Genomic DNA, 5,811 nt, shown 5'->3' with positions numbered 1-5,811 from the left:
TGATTGCCTTTTGCTCTTTGCCCCTATTTCAGCCTTTTTGACTCTAGCTAGTTTCATTTGAATCACTTTCACCTTTGTGCTACTTTGCAACCATGTGGCATTTTGCTAACTCACTCCCTTCTTTATTCTTCACTCCTCCCTTATCCACCTTTATTCTGAGTATACATGATCGTCTGATTCATCTACTTTTATGATAGTTAAGTGCCAACTGGCAGAATTACTGCTTATAGGGCTTAAGTTGCCAAGGAACTGAATTCTGTGTTGCTTTTACACAGGAGATCAAAATTAATGTTTTTACAACATTATTTAGTTATGTTACACTTACAAAACATGTAGCCTTGTAAGAATATTACCCATCCCTACTAATCATGTTTTTAAGACATTAGCCCAAAAATTGAGAAGTGAATAGCACTCCTCAAAACCTTCCATCTCTGTGATGAACTTAGGAGACTAGCATTGGATTGTCTAATTTATAAGCATCAGTTCAGTTCAGTCACTTAGTCGTGTCTGACTCTTTGCGACCCCATGAATTGCAGCACGACCAGGCCTCCCTGTCCATCACCATCTCCCAGAGTTCACTGAGTCACGTCCATCTAGTCAGTGATGCCATCCAGCCATCTCATCCTCTGTCGTCCCCTTCTCCTCCTGCCCCCAATCCCTCCCAGCATACCAGACACTGTGCTAGCTTCTAGATACAAAGTCCAGTTCAGTAGCTCAATCGTGTCCAATTCTTTGCGACCCCATGAACCATAGCACACCAGGCCTCCCTGTCCATCACCAACTCCCGGAGTTTACTCAAACTCATGTCCATTGAGTTGGTGACCCCATCTAACCATCTCATCCTCTGTCATCCCCTTCTCCTCCTGCCTTCAATCTTTCCCAACATCAGGGTCTTTTCAAGTGAGTCAGCTCTTCACATCAGGTGGCCAAAGTATTGGAGTTTCAGCTTCAACATCAGTCCTTCCAATGAACACCCAGGACTGATCTCCTTTAGAATGGACTGGTTGGATCTCCTTGCAGTCCAAGGGACTCTCAAGAGTCTTCTCCAACACCACAGTTCAAAACCATCAATTCTTCTGCACTCAGCTTTCTTTAGAGTCCACCTCTCACATCCATACATGACTACTGGAAAAACCATAGCCTTGACTAGACGAACCTTTGTTGGCAAAGTAATGGCTCTGCTTTTTAACATGCTGTCTAGGTTGGTCATAACTTTTCTTCCAAGGAGTAAGCGTCTTTTAATTTCATGGCTGCAATCACCATCTGCAGTTATTTTGGAGCCCCCAAAAATGAAGTCAGCCACTGTTTCCCCATCTATTTCCCATGAAGTGATGGGACCGGATACCATGATCTTCGTTTTCTGAATGTTGAGCTTTAAGCCAACTTTTTCACTCTCTTTCACTTTCATCAAGAGGCTCTTTAGTTCTTTTTCACTTTCTGCCATAAGGATGGTATCATCTGCATATCTGAGGTTATTGATATTCCTCCCGGCAATCTTGATTCCAGCCTGATTTCTTCCAGCCCAGCGTTTCTCATGATGTACTCTGCATAGAAGTTAAATAAGCAGGGTGACAATATACAGCCTTGACATACTCCTTTTCCTATTTGAAACCAGTCTGTTGTTCCATGTCCAATTCTAACTGTTGCTTCCTGACCTGCATATAGGTTTCTCAAGAGGCAGGTCAGGTGGTCTGGTATTCCCATCTCTTTCAGAATTGTCCACAGTTTATTGTGATCCACACAGTCAAAGGCTTTGGCATAGTCAATAAAGCAGAAATAGATGTTTCTCTGGAACTCTCTTGCTTTTCCCATGATCCAGCAAATGTTGGCAATTTGATCTCTGGTTCCTCTGCCTTTCCGAAAACCAGTTGAACATCTGGAAGTTCATGGTTCACGTATTGCTGAAGCCTGGCTTGGAGAATTTTGAGCATTACTTTACTAGTGTGTAAGATGAGTGCAATTGTGCAGTAGTTTGAGCGTTCTTTGGCATTGCCTTTCTTTGGGATTGAAATGAAAACTGACCTTTTCCAGTCCTGTGGCCATTGCTGAGTTTTCCAAATTTGCTGACATATTGAGTGCAGCACTTTCACAGCATCATTTTTTAGGATTTGAAATAGCTCAACTAGAATTCCATCACCTCCACTAGCTTTGTTTGTAGTGATGCTTCCGAAGGCCCACTTGACTTCACATTCCACGATGTCTGGCTCTAGGGTAGTGATCATACCATCGTGATTATCTGGGTCATGAAGATCTGTTTTGTATAGTTCTTCTGTGTATTGTTGCCACCTCTTCTTACTATCTTCTGCTTCTGTTAGGTCCATACCATTTCTGTCCTTTATCAAGTCCATCTTTGCATGAAATGTTCCCTTGCTATCTCTAATTTTCTTGGAGAGATCTTTGCTGCTAAGTCGCTTCAGTCGTGTTCGACTCAGTGCGATCCCATAGATGGCAGCCCACCAGGCTCTGCTGTCCCTGGGATTCTCCAGGCAAGAACACTGGAGTGGGTTGCCATTTCCTTCTCCAATGCATGAAAGTGAAAAGTGAAAGTGAAGTCACTGAGTCATGTCCAACTCTCAGGGACCCCGTGGACTGCAGCCCACCAGGCTCCTCCATCCATGGGATTTTCCAGGCAAGAGTACTGGAGTGGGGTGCCATTGCCTTCTCCCAAGAGATCTCTAGTCTTTCCTATTCTATTGTTTTCCTCTATTTCTTTGCCTTGATCCCTGAGGAAGGCCTTCTTCTCTCTCCTTGCTATTCTTTGGAACTCTGCATTCAAATGGGTATATCTTTCCTTTTCTCCTTTGCTTCTCTTCTTTTCACAGCTATTTTTAAGGCCTCCTCAGACAGCCATTTTGCTTTTTTGCATTTCTTTTTCTTGGGGATGGTCTTGATCCCTGTCTCCTCTACAATGTCATGAACCTCCATCCATAGTTCATCAGACACTCTGTGTATCAGATCTAGTCCCTTAAATCTATTTCTCACTTCCACTGTATAATCATAAGGGATTTGATTTAGGTCATACCTGAATGGTCTAGTGGTTTCCTCTACCTTCTTCAATTTAAGTCTCGATACAAAAGACAATTCAAATACAGACCCAGCTCCTGGGGAAGATTTCAGCTTACTAGAAGAAACAGACAGATAAACCAATAGCTGTACTCTACCGTGGCAAGTTCTCTGGCAGAACTATGCACAAGTATAGTTCTGTGCTTATGGCAGGAGTGGATGTAAGGGACAAGTAACTCATCACAGAAGGAGAAGAATGGGAGTGGGAAGCTTTTCAAGGGATGAGAGGTATAAGCTCAGTCCTGAATCAGAGGCAGGAATTACGATGGAAGTGACACAGGAGAATTCTGAGAACTCCAACTACTACAAGTTCAGTATGGCTGGAATGGAGAGGCGTAACAGAATAGAGGACAGGCGTGAGGAAGAATTGTTCTGGAGGTATCAAAACAGATTTCCAAATGAGTGGACTTGTTTTCCTGGTGACACCTGACTGCTATTAATGTCTTTCTGTTCCCTCCTTAAGCAAATATCACTATTGACTAACATATTTCCCAACAGTGTAAAATAATGGAATGAGAGAGGCGATTAGGAAGGTCTACCAAAAAGTCTGACAACACTGAAATGTAGAAGCTCCCACTGCCAATTCTTCTGAGTTCCACAGCAAAGTTGACTTTAACAAAGTAAAAATTGAACATAAAGCAAACTTCAAATGTAACTGAATGAAAATTTTCAACAGTAAGCTGATGGGAATGAATTAGCCCAAACACCTAGACTATAAGTTAGGCAAAACAAAACCAAAGTGGGTCTAATTGGGTAAGTCTGGGACAGATCTCGGCACAGTGAGCAATGCCTCATTTGAGAATATAACTTAGGACTTACAGATCCGATACCAAGGGCCAAGGGCCACAGCCCAAGAACACCTTGCTATCTTAAGGGTGTATAGGGGAAGGAAAGAAATAGCTTTCGTACTCCTAAAGCCAATTACCGAGCCTGGAACATGTCAGACTTCAGTAAATACATTCTGAATGGACCTGGGACAGTTGGCGCAGACAGGAGCACTGGGGCAGGGAGTACCACTTTTCCCCGTGTCTTACTATGGCTAAGTATCACATCCCCAACTTTATTCCCTCCAAAGCAGCCCACAGGAGCGCTGTTCTAGAAGTCTTTTTATTCACATATGTAATCATTCAGCCATTCCAGAAATGATCAGTTGCCTAATGCTACTTATAAGTACAGCATGCAAAGATGAAACATCTTAGATCTGCCCTTGAAGAGACTACAGTAAACAGGAAAAATTTAATCACCTTTGTGAAGTTAAAATGTGACAAGCAGCACAGTTCTATGCTCTGAGATTTCAAAGCAGGGAGAGATTATTTCGAGCTGGCATGGTCAGAGAAATCTTTGTGAAGGGGGAAGCTTCTGAGAAGGGTAATGAAGAGGGGAATTAGGGCATGGGAGGAGTGCTTTTCAGGAAAAAAATAAAATATGAATCAAGACCTGGATGTAGAGAGGATGGAGGAACCCCAAGGGACAGCAAATAGACCAGACTGTTGTAGAAAACAAAATTGGAAAGGCAAACTGAGATCAGATAGTAGAACTCACCAAATGCTCAGCTAAGGAATTCAGACTTGACTTTGCAGGCGATGGGAAGCCACTGAAAATTCTGAGCAAGGGAGTGTCACAAATATGAATCTGGCAGTTACATGTAAGAATCAGGGTGGGGAGCCTTGGTAGCTTCCACTCACTTATCTAATAACCACATCTTTTTAAGTGAATCATTAAAATGGTAAAGGAGCCCAATGCACAGATGACTAAATCTATGTAGAGGATTAGGAAAGGCATCATGAGATGACATTGGAACTGATTACAAAAAGTGAACAGAACTACATAAATAAGAGAGACATGTGGACAAAGAACAGAGGGACTATAGAAAGATGAAAACAGCAAGGAAATTATGGATAGTTTGATTTCATTTTTAAATTTCCTCAAGAATTTCTTGTCAAAGCTTGAGAAACAAAATGAAAACGAAGAATAGATTAGAACGGAAGAGATTACAGGGAGGTTAGCACTTAATGCAGAGGAAAGACTAGCCAAAGGAAAACAACCTGAGGTGGTAACAGCTATCGTTTATTGAGATCTTAACATCCGCCAAGCACTATGTGAAGTATTTCACATGGGTTATCTCACTTAATCTCACAATACCACTCTGTGAGGCAGATTTTATAACTAACATGCCCATTCTAGAAATAAGAAAACTGAGGCTTAAGAAATTCAAGACCACGCAGCAATTAAGAGAGTCAGAAATCAAACTCAGATGGTCTAATTCTAGAGGCTGCAGTGTTACCTGCTAGGTCACAGGAGGGTCAGCTGATATGGCACCTGCTAGGTCACAGGAGGGTCAGCTGATATGGCACCAGGGAAAGGTGGCTGTCCGGTGGGGAAGAGCACAGGGCTGAGAAGGATAGTCAGAGATTAGCTGGAAGTTAGGCTGGCACCGGGATGTGAAAATCTCGCAGCAGCTTGCTCTCTCTCCTCTGTATGACCGAGAACTTCTGAATCTATGTCCTGCTGCTCCACCTTCACTACGTTTCCAGAATCTAACCGTTTCTGACTACTTCCACCACCACTGTCTTGGCCCAAGCCACCATCATCTTTCATGCAATTTATTCTAACATTCTCCTATTGGATCTCGGCTTTTACCCTCACTCCCCTAGAGTCTAACACACCTTTCTATTGCAAAGTCCAGCAATCACTTCCCATTTCCCTCAGGGCAGCAAGGTCCAAACACGATTCATGGATCCACCTGCT

Source organism: Capricornis sumatraensis, chromosome 2 (genome assembly GCF_032405125.1).
Source record: "Capricornis sumatraensis isolate serow.1 chromosome 2, serow.2, whole genome shotgun sequence".
Taxonomy (NCBI): domain Eukaryota; kingdom Metazoa; phylum Chordata; class Mammalia; order Artiodactyla; family Bovidae; genus Capricornis; species Capricornis sumatraensis.
This window is presented reverse-complemented; position numbering follows the sequence as displayed.